This window comes from Muscardinus avellanarius (genome assembly GCF_963383645.1).
Source record: "Muscardinus avellanarius genome assembly, chromosome: 10".
NCBI lineage: Eukaryota > Metazoa > Chordata > Mammalia > Rodentia > Gliridae > Muscardinus > Muscardinus avellanarius.
In genome coordinates this window covers 101408394-101427074 of record NC_137796.1, presented here as the reverse complement: position 1 = coordinate 101427074, position 18681 = coordinate 101408394, and the positions used below count along the sequence as shown (strand labels likewise).

Below are 18681 nucleotides of genomic sequence, written 5' to 3'. Positions count from 1 at the left end.
CCCCTGTTGTAAGATTTTAGTAGTTTTGTCTTGAACAGACATTTCTCCATTTGTTATATGCCTTTTGTCAATTTTAAGAGTTCTAAAATTGTTGTTTTTGTCAATTTTGTTCTTTTCATCACTGCCTTTGGGACAAGGATTTGTCACTAATTTGGACCAGCTACTTTTTTATTTTGAACATACAAATTCCCAGAAGATAAATGACTGAGCTAACGGGCTAATGCATTCATATTTCTAATAGGGGTTGACAAACTTATCTCCATAAAAGTTGTACCAGTTTTATATCAGTTTACACTCCTCTGTGTATGGGATATGGCTCAGGTTTTATAATGGCATGATATTTAATTTTTATCATTTCATTAATACAAGTGAAAATGGTATCTTGTGTTAATTCTAATTTATATTTCTCATCAAAAAAAGGGTTGGACATTTAGTCATATTTTAAGAGAATATTCCTTTTCTGCGACCTTTGTTTATATCCCTTAGCCATTTGAATTTTGGGGTTATTGATCATTTCCTTATTTGTCTAGAGAAACATTTTTTTGTATTATAAGTTGCAACTACAGACTTCTAAGAATTTCACTTTTGGTCTTATTTCTTGCCCTGCAGAAGTTTATATAAGTACAAATGTATATAATTACATAATTATCAATTTCCTTGTCTTTCTGGCCTTAGAAGTTAAAGTGATAAAAAGGTCTTCCCCTTTACGAGATTATGGAGGATTTCCCATGTTTTCTGTATCCTTTATAGTTTTAACATTTCAACCTTTAAATCGCTGATTCATTAGAGATTTGTATCCTGATGTAATATGCCAGGTTTAGTTCTAAATTTTCTCCCTGTATAGCTCCTCAGTTACCCCAGTTTTTCTTTGGAAAACCCATCATTTGAGCTCTAATTCTCAATGCCAACATTCTCATATACTCAATTTCCATGCATATCTGTATCTGTTTCTGGACTTTTTTGGGGTCATCTGTCCCTTCCTTTATAAAGTAGTATCACCATGTCTTATTTATTGAGGTTTTATAATGCGCTTGATTGTGCCAGGGCTAGTGGTGCCCTCTCTTTCAAGGCTTTTCTAGTCCTCTTTTCTTATTTGTTTTCCCATATGGGCTTTAGAATTAAGTCATCAAGGTTACCCCATCCTACTTTCAAAGGAAAAAATCTTTTATAAATTTTTATTTAATCATATAAGTTATAATTTATCAACTAGATCAGGCATAATTAACATTATGCCATCAAGCCTATTGAAGATTATGATATATTAATATTCTTCCAAGTATTCTTTTGAGTTCTTCAGTAATATTTTAATATTTTCCTCATAAATATCTTATGAATTTTTAGTTACATTAATTTCTATATGTTTTATTTTCTTGTTTAATGGGATTTTTTTTCACTGCATCTTTTATTAATGTTTATTAAAGGTATCACAAGAAAATGCACATAAAAGATCTTATGTCATAGAGATAAATTTGAAACCCTGACCTTGGGTTAAAAAAAGCAAAAAGTGAGTTCAGTGGGAAGAGGATGAGGAACATTTTGATTAGAGAAACCACCATAATAGTAGCTATGGATATGCTTGCAATTAATCTTTACAGTAAAGATTATATTATGGTCCCAACTTATGTATGAGGAAATAAACTCTATTGAAGTTATACCTCTTACTCAAATTCATATAGCTTATTAATAATAATGCTGGCTTTTGTCCCCATACCTAACTCCAAAGATTCAACCCTGGACTAATATTCTGTACTATACCATCTCTGGCAGAAAAGATTTTTTTTTTTTTTTTTTTTTTTTTGCAGTACTGGGGATTGAATCCAGGAGCTTTCTACCTCCAAGCTATACTTCCAGCCCTATTTTTTTTATTCTTTATTTTGAAAGAGTCTCACTGAGTTGCAGAGAGCCTCACTAAGTAGCTATGAGACTGGCCATGAACCTACAGTCCTCCTGTCTCAGTCTCTCAAATGCTGGGATTATAAGCTTGCCCCACCATGCCCAGCAGAAAAGAGTTTTACACACTATTTAATATAAATTCAAGCCAAATTAATAAAAGCCTCACCAGTCTTCTTGTATTTCTCAACTCTTGATGTATACCCTAGTTAGAGGACTGGATTCAGTTCTGGGTGCCATAATTAAAGGAATATAGATAAACTGTTGTTTAATTCAGGGTGGCATGACCAGAAGAGTAAAAAGGGGATTCACGTTTTTGGTTTTTTTTTTTTTTTTTTTTTTTGGTTGTTGTTTTTTTTTGTTTTTTTGGTTTTTTTTTTTTTTTTTTTTGCGGTACTGGGGATGGAACCCAGGGGCATTCTCCCTCAGATCTATGCCCCCAGCCCTATTTTTTATTCTTTTCTTTGAAATAAGGTTTCACTGAGTTACTAAGGGCCTCAGTAAGTAGTAGTAGAACCATGATCCTCCTGTCTCAGCCTCCTAAATGCTGAGATTACAAGCGTATACCAACACGCCCAGCTGAATTCATATTTTTAAATAAATTATTAAATTAATTGGTAAGGAACTCACAGAAGACAGAATGAACTCTGTATGTTTGGATATTTCCGGTATTGGAAATTTTAATTGGACATAATTGTTACAATCCCAATAATATAAGTTGTGTACAAGAGAAAGTTCCAGTGATTATTGTTGTGCAACAGATCACCCCAAAACTTAGTAGCTAAAACTGAAAAGTAGTTTATTGTCTTCTCCAGTTACTGTGGGCAGCTCTGGCTTGATTTATGTTGTGTTTCCAGTCAGTAGTGGTTGGAGCTGCAACAGTGAGGGGAGAACAGCTGATGTAGCTGGGGCTGGCCTGGTTATCTACCTCTGTCTCCTCATGGCATCTAAGGCCTTCCCACGTGGTCTCTCCATGGGCTAGTTGTGGCCTCTTTGCCATGGTGTAGCACTTTGGGGCAGTCAGGTGACCTGAGTGTCATTTTCTCAGCTCCAAAGAGAACCAAAGAGACCTAGAGTGACCTGGTCCTGAAATTTACATAGAATGTCCCTTACCCTCTAGATTTAAGCAGAGGAAGCTTACACTCCAGTTTTAATGGGAGGATGTCATAATCATATTCTAGGGAGAGTATGTGGAGAAGACAGTCATGTTCTTTGAAGAGTACGGTGTGCCACAGTGGTTTCTTTTCAGTAATGGAAGGAGCCTTCTGGTGGTCTCTGGGATATGCACAGGCCTGCCTGAGGAGTGGCGTGCTCAGAGGCTCGCTGTCCAGAGAGTAGAGTGTTCTGATGGCCAAAGGGATTTTGATTCCCTTTACTCCAGCCTTAGGGAAATCGCTCAGGAAATGTCTTGGCTTAACTAGTTCAAACATAATAAGCGATTTTTGAAATTTATCAATGAATATCACATAAGAAATAATATGGATAATGTTCATTCAAATATATGTTATATTTATGTAAAGTTTGAACTTTTTAAGAGTATCTTATCCAGTGAACTCAAATCCACAATCTAACCTCTCACCTTAAAAAAAGAAGAGCAAACTAAACAAGTAGAAGGAAATAGAATATAGAAAAATAATAGAGTAAATCAGTGAGGATAAAAGCTGGTACCTCAAATAGATCAACAAAATAGGCAAAACTTTAGTTAGACTAAGAAAATTTGAACAGACTCAAATTACCAAAATCAGGAATGAATGTGGAAGTGGAACTACTGACCTATACAATACTGTACAGAGTATTTTGCCAGGGCAGTTAAGCAGACAATGAAATAAAAGACATCCCAGTTGGAAAGGAAAACTATCTCTACTTACAGACGATATTATCTTACATATAGAAAAGTCTTAAAGTCTAGGAAGAAAAACCTTTTAAAGTTAACAAAGTAGTTCAGCAAGGTTGTAAGATACAATAATAATATATAAAATGAGTTATATTTTGTATGTTAGCAATGAACAATTCAAAGAGACTTAGAAAACAATCTCATTTATGATAGCATCCAAAAAATAAAACAACTAGGAATAAATTTAGCCAAAGAAGCACAAGACCTATACACTGAAGATCACAGAACATTGTTGGAAGATATGAAAGATGGCCTAAATAAATGGAAAGGCAATCCATATTTTGGAGTTGGAAGACTTTAGTGGTATTAAGATGGCAGTATTGCCACATTGATCTATACATGAAACACTTATCAAAAGCCCAGTATCTGTTTTTGGAGAAAAAGCCAAAAGTTCTTACGGAAATTCAAGGTGCCCAGATTAACCAAAACATCTTGAAAAAGAAGAACAGAGTTGGAAGATTCACATTTTCCAATTTCAAAGCTTATTATAAAGCTATGGTAAGTAAGATATTGTGGTTCCTGGCATAAAAATAAGTATATAAGTCATTGGAATAGAACTGAGAGAACAGAAATAGACCCATATATCTTGAATTAAATTTAAACAAGGGTATCAAGGCCATTCAGTGAATGATGGTGGGACAACTGGATATCCCTGTACAAAATAATGAAGTACATCTCTACCTCTCACTATATACGAAAGAGAGTCCAGAATGAACCATACGTCTATGGTGAATTAATTTTTTTCTCCGCTGGTCTGGGGCTGGAACCCATGGGCATTTGACCTCTGAGCTACACCCCCTGCCCTATTTTTTTTTATTCTTTATTTTGAAACCGGGTCTCACTGAGTTGCAGAGGTCCTCACTAAGTAGCTGAGGCTGTCCACGAACCGCGATCCTCCGGTCTCAGCCTCCCGAATGCTGGGATTACAAGTGTGCGCCACCATGCCCGAATAGCAAGACCATTCAGAGAGTACTAAGACCATTCAGTGAATGATGATGGGACAACTGGATATCCCTGTACAAAATAATGAAGTGCGCGACTCCCTCTCACCATACAAAAAGAAATTCAAAATGGACCAAAGACCTAAATGTAAAAACTAAAACTTTAACTCTTAAAATGTAGGAATAAAACTTCATGAATATAGATTTGGGTTTTTTCAGTATGCTTTTATTGGTGCATTATAGTCTCACATCATAATGTAAATCATGTTGACAGTGACGTGCATGCACACAGTACTTGAGAGTTTCACCTTGTTGTCCAGGCTGTCCTTGAGCCTGTGATCCTCCTGTCTCAGCCTCCCAAGTACTGGGATTACAAGCATGTGCCACCATGCCATCTAAAATTATGTTTATTTTGTAGACACTCTGAGCTGTTGTCTGAGTGTACAATATGAACAAATTTTTGCAAGATGTTACATAGTGAGATAATATCTAAATATTGTATTAATAAACCAGAAAACTTAACAAGACCCTTTACTAATTCGAGATGCCCACGGCATCAGCATGAATTTTAGAAGCTTTGTGAGGGACTCTCTTAGCCATCCTCCACTTGACCCGCTCAGTAGATTGCCAGCCTTCCCTCTTGCCTTTGTCCGAGGGCATAAAGGCCATGGCTGGGAAGTGCTGCTAGCGTCTGGTTGTGTGTTTCTGTTCTCACTGGTGTGTGGAGTCATCTGCTACCCCAAAGTCAGCTGTGTTTGTTCTTAAATCTGTTAGGCCAGTTGTAGTAGTTTAAATATTATGTAAACTGATGGAATAGGAGTGCAAAACATTTAAATGTTTGGAAACACAAAGGCATGTTGCTTAAATAATACTTTTAAACCAGATGTGGATAAGAAACTGAAAAAAAAGATGGGTTAAAATTTGCAAGAATGTAGATGTATTTCATACTCAAAATCTTTCCAGTTTTTGCTCCACTTTATAGAAACAAAAACTGGAAATCACAGACATTGGTGGTTTATGCCAGAGAACTAGCACATCCACAGAGAGACAGAAGTCTTTATATTCAGAGGCTGGCAAATGAATTGGCATTTATGCACTCCAATTCAAAAGAAAATGTTTCAAGATCTGTGTGTATCATTTTAATGACTCTTAATTCAGAATTTTAGTTTACTAACCAACTAACTAGAATAGTTGTATCAGACAAGAGGATTTCTCTCTCAAGTTATGTGACTACTAGAGAAGCGAATTATAAGTTAGGAGACTTGGTTCCAGTACTATTACTTAACTAGTTATGACATCATCGACAAGAAATACGTGGGACTCCATTCTTTTTATTCCATTTTTAAATTCCATTGAAGGCTAACATCAAGAAGAGTAAAACACTTTTTAAAAACACAAGAACCTGGAAATAGGAATACAACGTATTACAACATATTTTTAACCTGGTAAATAAGATATTTCAATCAAATTCCAGCTGGGCATGGTGGTACACACCTCTAATCCCAGTACTTGGGAGGCTGAGACAGGAGAATTGTAGGTTCCAGAAGAGCTTCAGCAAGTAATGAGACTCTAGTGAGACACTGTTTCAAAATAAAAATAAAATAGAGTTGGAGGTATGTATAGCTTGGAGGTAGACCGCCCTTAGGTTCAATCACCAGTACCACAAAAGTAAATAAATAAGAAAATATGCTAATTATGGTTCAACAAAATTAAAGTTTCCTTTTAACCCAGTATTTAGTAAAATTGGAAATCATTCCAGCTTAAAATTAATCTTCTAATCAATTCTTATTTTGATATCTATCATTATGAATAAACTTGGAAAATGTAGTTGTTGAACCTAGAAAGATTTGAATATGGGCCATTTTATTTAGAGAACAGACAACATTGTAAAATTCTTTGTCTTTTTATGTACTTAAAATCATGTTTTAAACTTCTGCTAAGTAAAATCTTTATAGATGAGCCGGGCGTGGTGATGTACACTTGTAATCCTATGCTTGGGAGGCGGAGACAGGAGGATCACGCAGGTTCAAAGCCAGCCGTGCTGGCTTAAGAGACCCTGTTTCCAAATAAAAAGTATAAAATAGGGCTGGTTTGGGGATGTAGCCCAGAGGTAGAAGGGTTTCCAGGAACCCCAGTACCACCAAAAAAAAAAAAAAAATCTTTATAGATGGATTATAATGAATATTTCAAAACACTTATTAGGTTTTAGTTACAGTACTTATTAAGAATACATCATTTGGAGCCAGGCATGTGGAGTGTGCTGTGAGACAAAAGGATTGCAGGTTCAAGAACAGCCTCAGCAAGTAGTGAGACTGTCAACAACCTAGCAAGACCCTATTTCAAACAAAAATTAAATAGGGCTGGGGGTGTAGAATGCCCTGGTTCAACTCCCCCCACCACAGCAACACACACACACACAATGATTTGGGAGGATAATATGCAGTTTGCTCCATGTTATGTTTATTGGAAACTTGTTCGTTCAGTTAAAGTTGAAGAACCAGTCATTGCGTCAGCATTCTTAAGACCTCCACCAGCCACTCTAGCGCAGACGGGCCGTTATGTAACGTTCTCCATACGCTGATTGTCAGTATTTGGTGTATTTATAGTACATTTGTGCCCTGCACTTGTGCGCTTGACAGCTACACATAAAGTCCAGCTGTGACAAATAAAAACACTACTTAGAAGTTGTTTGTTTGAAAGAATTGTAACCTAGTGTCAAAAAGATGTCTTGTTTCTATGTGGTGCATCATCTACAGATCTTTTTTCTTCTCACTCCAGTCACAATCTTAGACCTTTGCCAGAATGGAACAATAGAAGAAGAGCGTTTCCTTCCCCTCCCACGAAGTTCCTGTTGAGCAGTGGGTGCTGTGGCTGTCTTGACCTCCCTAAACACGGGCTATGATGGGTCCCTCACTGGAACCCCAGAGCCCAGCACAGTGCCTGGCGGTGTGACTCTGCAACATAGGTGCCAAAGAAGTGTATAAATGGATCTTCCACAGCTTCATCCCCGTCCCACCAGCCCTCATCGCCCTCTGTCTCCGCTGTGCTTTGCCACAGCTTATTTGCACTTTGGCACATTGTGTTGTGCTACAGTGGAGAGAATATGGGCCCCAAAGTTGAAAGCTTGGCTTTGATATTTGTCTCAAATTTGCTTAAACTTTCCAAGCCTGGTTTTTTCATCTATAAAGTGACACTCATTCCCCAAAAGTCATTAGGGCAAAAAATAGGGAAAGCCTAGATAAATTTAGCATCAAGCTGAGTAGAAATCCCATAAGTATCCTTCCCTTTTCTTCCTTTCAGTTCTTTCTCCCGTTTCTTAAACTGGGGCACTGGATCCTTAAGAGGTAAGCAGTCTGTCTAGGTCACACAGCTGTCTCCATCCTTCTTTTCCACCTTCCACCCTGGGAGCTGTAGTTTGCAGAAGCAGCATTCCTCCTCAGCCTTACTGCTCTTCCCACCGTGGGGTGGTGCTGCTGTCAGCCATGCTAGCTGTGCAGCTGGGAACCTCATCCACCCTTCCTTCTCTAGTCACCGATACCTTTCAAATGGGCTGACCATCAAACTTTGACATTTTGCCTCCTAAAGACCATGTGAATGTATTCCCTTTTCTGTATTTCCCTGTCTTTGTTGCTAACACTTCAGCCTGTGACTGTATCCATAGCTAGTCTCTTAAAGTCCACATCTGGTTATATCACCATGGTATCCTCACTCCACAGCTGCTCAGCTGTGTTTCTCTCATCCACTCTGTGCCAGCCCCCCCACCCGGGCCCCTCATGTAAGACTTGTGTTAGGTGATCTCTGTTTGTATGTCTCTTTGTTAATGAGGTTTTTGTGCCTGACAAACTCCTATCTTAGGGCTTTCCTAACTCAGATTAATCCAACTAGACATCTAATTCTTTTGGTCCCTGTAGCAGTTTATCTACTTGCATCCCACGATATTCCATATATTCTATAATAATTTGCTCCTCACCTCTCTTCCCAGTCTGGGAAAGTGACTTACCTGCCGATGTGTTCAACCAGTGTCCTCAACACTGGCGACATACCAGCAGTAGCAAGATCTCCTTCCCTTATCCATTAGGGCTTTTGTTTTAAACCTCCTCCAGTATTGTATTGTGAGTAGAGTTGAGTTGAGATACACTTGTACTAGATGTCGGACCTGGGACATCTAAGATACCAGTTGTTCTATGAGCTTGTAAGTAAAAGTAGATTGAAGTGTCATACTATTACTTGCAATGGTTGTAGTAAGTTAGAAAAAAATAGAATAATACAAACACTTTATGATATGAGTTAATAAATTTGACCTGGCAGTGGAATATTTGTGTGCATATAGTTTTAAACTCCAATCATCTGATTGTCTTGATAAGAATGAACTATATTGGATAAAGTGTTCCTTTCTGTGATTATTTTTCTCCAGTTATAAAATTGGTATACAATTTTCTTGATAAAGTTTTGAATCTATATTGCTAGTGTTTTGTTTTGAATTTTTGCATCTATGTTCATCAAGGACATTGGGCTATAACTTTCTTTTCTTGAGGTTATCTTTATTCAGTTTTTTATATTAACGTGTTACTAGCCTCTTAGAAGGGCCATGGAAGGTTTCTGTACTAATTCATGGAATAATTTGTGGAGTATTGGGTTTATTTCTTTTTGTAGAATTCAGTTGGGAATCTGTCTGGACCTGGACTTTTCTTTGATGGAAGACCTTTAATTGCTGTTTCTGTGTCTTTGCTTACTATTAATTGGTTTAGGTTTTCTATATCTTCTTGATTCAATTTAAGTAGGTTTTACCTGTCTAAAATTCTGTGGATTTCTTCTGTATTCCAGTATACTGGAGTATAAATTTTCAAAATAGTTCCTGATACCCTGGATTTTGCCATTGTGTGTGATGATAATCCTCGTTTTCATTTCTTTTAATAATTTGGGTCATTCTCTCTTCCTTTTTTTTTTTTTTTTGGTGGTACTGGGGTTCCTGGAAGCCCTTCTACCTCCGGGCTACACTTTCCTGTTTTGAAACAGGGTCTCTTACACCAGCGCGACTGGCTTCGAACCTGCGCGATCCTCCTGTCTCCGCCTCCCAAGTGCGGGGATTACAAGCGTGCGCCACCACGCCCAGCTCTCTCTTCCTTTTGATTAATTTGGCTAAGGGTTTATCAATCTTGTTTTTTTTTTTAATGAACCAGCTTTTAGTTTTGTTATCTTTCGTAAGAACCATGCAGGACACATCACAATTCCTGACTTTTTTTTCTACAGAGTTATAGTAATAAAAACAGCATGGTGCCGGGTGTGGTGGCGCAGGCTTGTAATCCCCGCGCTTGGGAGGCGGAGACAGGAGGATAGCGCAGGTTCGAAGCCAGCTGCGTTGGTTTAAGAGACCCTGTTTCCAAATAAAAAAGTATAAAAAAAAATAGGTCTGAGAGTGTAGCTCGGAAGTAGAAGGGTTTCCAGGAACCCCAGTACTACCAAAAAAACCCCACAAAAAACAGCATGGTACTGGTAAGAAACATAGAACAATGGAACAAAATAAAAGTTACAAAAACAAATCTACACACTTATAACAAACTGATTTTCAACAAAGGTGTCAAAAACATACATTGGAGAAGAGACAGCCTTTTCAATAAATGATGTACGGAAAACTGGTTATCCATTTGTAGAAAATTTGAATTAAATCCTTAATTCTTACCCTACCCAAAGGTCAACTCAAGATGGGTTAGACCTGGAAAATTAGACCAGAGACTTTGAAATTACTGCAGAAGGGCATAGGCCCAACACTACCACATAGAGTTCCTAGTAAAAGAAACTTTCTCAAAGCTCAGGAAATTAAAACAAGAATTAATAAATGGGATGGTACTAAACTAAAACGTTTCTGCTCTTCTAGGGAACCCATCAGTAGTCTAAAGAGCCTACAGAATGGGAGAAGATTTTTGCCAGCTATTTCTCTGAAAGAGGACTAATATTTAGAATATACAAATTGCCTTAAAGACCTAAAACTAAAATAAAAGCTATATCCTAATCAAGAACTAGACACTTCACAAAAGAAGAAATACAAATGGCCAATACATACATGAAAAAATACTCATCATTAACATCATAAGCAATCAGGGAGATGCAAATTAAAACTACGCTGAGATTATATCTAACCCCAATCAGAATGTCAGTCATCAAGAAGTCAAACAAATGCTGATAAGGATGTGGGGAACTAGGAACTCTTCTATACTGTCGGTGGGACTGCAAATTAGTTCAGTTGTGGTGGAGATCAGTGGAGATTCCTTGGAAAACTGGGAGTATATGCAACATATGATCCAGCTCTACCACTCCTGGGTATCTTTCCAAAGGGACTAAACCAGAATGTTATAGCAATACATGTATATCCATGTTTATAACAACACACTTCGCAATAGCCAAATTATGGAACCAACCCAGGTGTCCATCAACAGATGAATGGATCACAAAATTATGAGATATACATACAATGGAATTCTACTCAGCAGTAAAGAATAGCAAAATTATGCCACTTGCAGGAAAATGGATGGACCTGGAGAACACAGTGTTAAGTGAAATTAGCCAGTCACAGAAAGTCAAAGGTCGTATGTTTTCTCTCATGCAGAACTAAGGAGTAATTCGGATATAAGAAGGACTTTAGGTAATGGAGGAAAAACTCCATTGGAGAGAGACAGGTGATACGGGAGTGGGGCGAAGGAGAACTAATAAGGAAAACACTGCCACTGCCACTGTGTACATCTGTGAGAACACCAGGGCAACCTCAGGACCATGTACAGGGAGAGGAAGATGGGAAGGGGTGAGGAGAAAACTCAGGTGCTGTGTGCATGTATGTCCCTCTCACTGTGAGCCACATTAAGATGTGAGGCCATGGTGCACCAGGAAAAGAACTAAAAATAAAACAGGGAAGTATATTTTCATATAAATAAACTAAATAGCTAACAAATTCTTAATACTCTTAAGAATTTTATTTAGAGAAAGATAAGAAATAGCAATATATTAAGAAACATATCTGCAGTTGAAATGATTTTATTCTTACACCAGTAAATTTTGAACTTTATCGTCACATGCTTAACCAATCACCACGAAGAACAGTGTAAAATAATCCAGAATTTACATCATTAATTAATTTACCAAATTAATTATTAATTATATTAATATATTAATTATACACAAATTAATTTAGCAAATTAATTAGTGATGCCAAGTTGTGTTTCTCACAAGTGCATTGGATTCCAAATTTTCTATTTGTTTGATAATAGGACTTAATTGCAATACATGTCTCCTCCTCCTCCTCCTCCTCCTCCTCCTCCCCCCTTTGTTTATTTCTAAGGATTAAACACAGGAGCATTCTGCCTCTGAGCTCCACCCCAGCCCTATTTTATTTTATTTTTAAATTTTGATATAGAGTCTAAGTTGTAAAGGGTTTCATTTAATTGCTGAGTTTTGCCTCAAACCTACAATCCTCTTGTCTCAGCCAAGTCCTGGGATTACAGATGTGTACTACCATGCCTGGCTTGTAAGTACTTTTGGAGAAAATGGAACCCAGGGGCATTCTGCCTCTGAGCTACACTCACATCCCATTTATTTATTTATTTATTATTTATTATTTATTTTATTTATTTATTTTGCAGAGTAGCTGAGCTGTTCAAAAACTATAGTCCTCCTGTCTCAGCCTTCCAAATGCTGAGATTACAAACCTGTGCCACCATGCTCCTCTCCTTTTTTTTTTTTTTAAACAGAGTTTAACTAAGAGTTTCAAAAAAAACTCTGTTTTTTTTAAACAGAGTTTAACAGAGTTTCACTAAGTTGCTGATGGCCTTGTCAAATTCCTGAGGCTGGCCTTGAATCTGTGACTCTCCTTTCTAGGCCTCCCAAGTACTGGCATTATAGATGTCTGCCACCAACTCCAGCCTGTAAATACTTTTCTAATGTGGGGAATTATTTTGTGTATGTGGTTAACTTTGTCTTTGAACTTCTTGTCCAAGTCTACTGTTTTGTCTTGTTTGTATTTAGAAATCTGCTTTTACTGGCTGTTAGCCAGTGTTTTTCTAATGCTTGCAATTCAGGGGAGCTGTAAAGGTCAAAGACAGTAACTTTTCTCTTTCTTAAATGTTTGTTGTTGCTATTAATTGGGATAACCTACTTGTCTGCACTTGACCAATTGTATATTAAATTTCTAAACTTTTATATTGCTCTCCTTTGAGCTTCTCTTATTCTCATATACAACAATGATTATATACCATATCATTTGCTAGTATGTCATATAAATTAGTCATTAGATAAAGTAAGGTAGGTACAATGGAAAGTTAGTAGGCTTTAGATTTAAACTCAGTTAAAACAAATGTTAGCACTAATTTAGAGACCCATCTTAGTGCAATAGCCCAGCATCTTTTAAAAGCTCATTATTATTACTGTTATCCTGACTCCCTTTAGAAAAAAGAATGAGTGAATGAATAAGTGAAAACTGAAAGTATAAGCCTCTTAGTTTTAGTCTGTATTTTTTTCTATCATTATAGTAGTATCTGACAAGGTAGTGGTTTATTTTTTAAGAACAGAAACTATTTACTCGGTTGACCTTAACTGGTGTTCTGCTGTGCTTGTACCTAATGCCAGGTAAATGTTGAATATATCTCATTCTGGAGTGCAGTTATGTTATTGAAATTTTAAGATGCTAACTTTCCATTCATTCATTCTGTCAGTTCTGGACTAATGAATTTTTATCACTGTCCAGTTAAAGCTAAGTGGTTGTTTACTTTCATAACTAAATTATGGCCCACTGAAAGAATTCATTCTGATGCCATGTCTTTAATAGCTTAATTAGCAACTACAAGACTTGATGTTGCCTTTTTTTCTTTTCTTTTCTTTTCTTTTCTTTTTTTTTTTTTTTGCGGGTCTGGGGATGGAACCCAGAGGCATTTGACCTCCAAGCCACAGCCACTGCCCTACTTTTTATTCTTTATTTGAAACCAGGTCTCACTAAGTTGCAGAGAGTCTCACTAAGTAGCTAAGGCTGTCCGCGAACCGCGATCCTCCAGTCTCAGCCTCCCGAATGCTGGGATTACAAGGGTGCGCCACCACACCTGGCTTTGGCTTTCATTTTCAAAAGAAAATATGATCAAGCATTATAAATACACTTTAAGGTGTCAGCTTACAATATAGTCCATAATATCGTCCATTTCCACCAAAATATTCATGAATATTAATTTAAAATTTTTTGAAAACTTATTTTTTCTTTGCTAGATTTTATGAAAGTTTGCTTAGCTTATAATTTTCTTAATTTGGAGGGATGTGTGGGAGTTTAAGGTGAACACAATGTCAGTGCATAATAAGTTGGAAAAAACTCTTCAATATTAAGAATAGAAAATTCTGCTATGAAAATATTTTAAATTCTATGTTTAAAGAATCTTACAAATCATTGGCATTAATGTTAATGAGAGTTTGTATATCTTGCCATTATTAAGGTATTATGGTACTTATATCTTAAAAATAATTTGTTATGCCGGGCGTGGTGGCGCACACTTGTAATCCCTGCACTTGGGAGGCGGAGACAGGAGGATCACGCAGGTTCAAAGCCAGCCTCACTGGCTTAAGAGACCCTGTTTCCAAATAAAAATATAAAAAAATAGGTGTCTGGGAGTGTAGCCCAGAGGTGGAAGTGTTTCCAGGAACCCCAGTACCACCAAAAATAATAATAATGATAATAATTTTTTTTGTTATGACCAGATTTTGTTTTGTAGGAATAAATAATTAGAAATCAACATTCTCAGTTTTGAAAAAAAATATTGGAACCATATTTTAGTTTCCACTAGAGAAATAAGTAGTGCTACCTGCAAATTCACCTACCTCACAGAACTTTTTGTAGTCTACATTATATGCTTTTAATAGTCATTACAGCCTTCATTGCTTCCTTTTTTCATGGCCTGTCCTTTAATATTCATTTACCTCCATCCCATTCATATCTTTTATTTTTTATTTTTTAATTTTTTGGTGGTGCTGGGGTTCCTGGAAGCCCTTCTACCTCTGGGCTACACTCCCAGACCTATTTTTACATTTTTATTTGGAAACAGGGTCTCCTAAGCCAGCGCGCGCAGCTGGCTTCGAACCTGCGTGATCCTCCTGTCTCTGCCTCCAAGCGCGGGGATTACAAGCGTGCGCCACCACGCCCGGCCCATTCTTGTCTTTTTTTTAAAGCATGTCACGTATAGATATATAATTTTAGACTTTTTAGAAGTCGATTCTATACATCTGTCTTTTTTTTTTTTTTTTTTTGATACTAGGAATTGAGCCCAGGTGCATTCTACCTCCAAGCTATATCCCTAGCCCTATTTTTATTCTTTATTTTGAAACAGGGTCTCACTAAGTTGCTGAGGGCCTAAGTAGCTGAGGCTGGCCATGAACCACGATCCTCCTGTTTCAGCCTCCCAACTACTGGGATTACAAGTATGTGCCACCATGCCTGGCTTCATTTCTGTCTTTTAATTGAAATATTTGGCTCAGCAATATTTACTGTAAATATTGATAAGGTTGGAGTAAGGCCTGCTATTTTGCTGGGGTTTTTGTCCTTTTTTGTTTTTCCATTCTTTCTGTTTTTTTTTTTTTTTTTTTCCTTTGTGGGGATGGGAGTATGAGTATTTTTAGAATGTCATTTTATTTCCCTATTGGTGCTTCTCTATTAACTAAAACTATTTGTATGTATTTTTTAAATGGTTGTTTTAGGAATAATAGTTTGCAACCTTAACTTCTCAATCTTTTAAACATTAAAATTATGCTGTATTATACTGTATACAAATGTAAAGCATTGAATACATTTCCTCCCTCTAGTCCTTTATGCTATAGTTATCACATATTACATCTATATATATTATAAATTTAATAAGTCATTACAGATTTTGTATGAATGATGAATTAAAAAAAAATTAGTTTTGTTATTTATATACATGTTTCCCTTTTTTGTGTGTGTGGTGCTGGGGATAGAACCTGGGGATGTTCTACCTTTGAGCTATACTTCCAGCCCTAGTTTTCATTCTTTATTTTGAAACAGGGTCTCAGTAAGTTGCAGAGGGCCTCATTACGTAGCTGGGGCTGGCTTCAAACCTTTGAGATCCTCCTGTCTCAGCCTCCCAGGTACTGGGATTCCAAGCATGGGCCACCACAACTAGCATGTTTACCATTTTTGATGCGTTTTATGTTTACCATTTTTGATACATTTTACTTCTAAGATTTAAGTTTCTATCTGATATCTCTTTCTTTCAGCCTGAATAAGTTCTTTTAGCATTACCTACAGTGCGTGTCTTCTAGTGACAGTTTTGCCTGCATAATTAAAGGGTATTTTCACTGGATATGGAATTCTGGTTGGCAGCTGTAGAGGCTCTAGATTCTGTTAGGTTCCTTCTACGAGTTGGGGCCCTTGCTCTTTTTAGGGAACCAAATACAAAGTCAAATGTTAGGTCCACATACACATAATCAGTTGACTTTCAGCAAAGATGCAAAAGCAATTTAGTAGAGAAAGATAATTTTTTAGAGAAATGTTGCTGGAATAATCAGATATGCATCTGTGCCCCCTAAGAACTTTGATTCATATCTGTGCATATGCAAAAATTAACTCAAAATGGATAATAGAAGCCAGGTGTGGTGGCACACACTTGTAATCCCAGTACTTGGGAGACTAAGACAGGGAGGATCACAGATTCAAGGCTAGTCTCAGCAACCTAGTGAGAACCTATTTCAAAAATAAAGAATAAAATAGGGCTGGAGTATAACTCAGAGGTAGAATGTCCTTGGTTCAATCCCCAGTAAAACACACACACACACACACACACACACACACACACACACGATAGCAGACTTAAATGTAAAACATAAATCTGTATCTAGAAGAAAACAGAGGTAATCTTTGTGACCTTAGGTTAATCAAAGATTTATTAGCTATAACAAAAAAATTGGATTTTATCCAATCAAAAATACCTATTTACAAAACACTATTGAGAACATAAAAAGTAAGCCACTTACTAGGAGATAATAGTTGCAAATCATATATCTGATAAAGCACTTGGGTGCAGAAGGTGTGTGGTTCCCAGGGGCATTCTACCTCTATTTTTTTTATTTTTTTTTTTATTTTTATTTTTTTTTGTGTGGTACTGGGGGTGGAACCCAGAGGCTTTCTACCTCCGGGCTATACTCCCAGACCTATTTTTATATTTTATTTGGAAACAGGGTCTCACTAAGTTGCTAAGAGCCTCACTAAGTAGCTGAGGCTGACTTCGAACCTGTCTCAGCCTCCCAAGCACGGGGATTACAAGCATGCGCCACCACGCCCGGCTTTTTTCTTCATTTTTTGAAACAGGGTCTCACTAAGTTGCAGAGAGCCTCACTAAGTAGCTGAGACTAGCCACAAACCTGTGATCCTCCTGTCTCAGCCTCCCAAGTACTGGGTTTTCAAGAGTGTACCACCACACCTAACTAAAGAACTCAATAATAACAGATCACTAAATTTTTTAAATGAACAAAAAATCTTATCAGGTATTTAAAGAAGATGCAGGAATGACACATAAGCACACTAAAACATGTTTTACATTATTAATCACAGGGAAGTAACAAAACCATAGTGAAATACCACATGCCTACTAAATTGCCTAAAATGAAAAAGGTTGACCAAATGAAGTGTTGGCAAGGATTTGGAAGAACTGGAGTTCTCATACCCTGCCAGTAAGAATGCAGAATGGCTCAGCCACTTCAGGAAACAGTTGGTCAGTTTCTTAAACATTTAAATATATAGCTACCAAATGACCCAGCCATCTCACTCCTGGGTATTTGCCCAAGAAAAATAAAAGCATATATGCATACAAATACTTGTATGGGAGTTTTTGTAGCTCTTTATTTTTAAAAGTTAAAAATTGGAAGCAACTCAAATGTCTATCAGTGGGTGAATGGTTGGACAATCTTTGTATGTAGTGCTACTAAATAAGTGGGTGAAGCCCAGTGTGGTAGTGCACATCTGTAATCCCAGTACTTAGGAAGCTGAGACAGGAAGATCACAGGATTGAGGACAGCCTCAGCAATGCAGTGAGACTCTTAGCAAGACCCTGTTTCCTGCTCCCCCCACCAAAAAAAAAAATAATAATAATACTTGAAAGCTGAAAGCTGAGATAGGATGATTGCAGGAGGTCAGGTCTGTAGCCCCAGCAACTTAGGCCCTCCACAACTTAGTGATACCCAATTTCAAAATAAAAAATAAAGTAAGTCTGGACGTATAGCTCAGATAGAATGCCCTTGAATTCAATCCCTAATACCCCCTAAATAATAACAACAACAACAAAACAATAATAATGATAATGATGGGCCGGGGATGTAGCTCAGAGTTGGAATACCTCTGGGTCCAATCCCTAGTGTGACAAAAGGAAAAAATATAGGTGGCAGTCTTACAAAATGTGTTCCCTACAGCTTCCAGTATCAGTTTGCCCCTAAAACAGTGTTATGTATTTGGGGGTCTTGTTGTGTCTTTGGTACGGCTCTTACTGCTTCCTGCATCAGGCGGCAGAGTCCAGGTTATGCAGTAGTAACAACTCCAAATCTCAGTGACTAATGAAGATTTGTTTCTTTGACACACACTCTATGTCCATTGTAGGTTAGCTAAAAATTATCTTCCCTGCTGTTTTCTCTCTGAGACCCAGACTGATGAAGGAGTCATATCTGAAACATTGCTGGTTGCTGTGAATGTTGACTAATATAAAGTTGCTTGATATGTAGGAGTTAGGATGGATTTTTAAGCCAGGCATGGACAGTGCATGCCTATAATTCCATACTTGGGAGACTGAGACAGGAGAATAGCAGGCTGGAAGCCAGTTTCAGTGATTTAGCAAGGCCCTGTTTCAAAATAAAAAGTAAAATAGGGTTGAGGTGTGGCTCAGAGGTAGATTTTCAAGCCAGGATGTTTTATTATTTTCTCTGGCAATAGTT

General features: G+C 37.2%; 1 protein-coding gene across 1 annotated transcript in view; it reads left to right on the top strand.

The window, feature by feature from the left end:
- Window positions 1-18681, top strand: part of MRTFB (myocardin related transcription factor B) — a gene marked incomplete at both ends in the record, with an annotated part of 185771 nt that overhangs the window by 49703 nt on the left and 117387 nt on the right. The gene's annotated exons all lie outside the window — the stretch shown is intronic.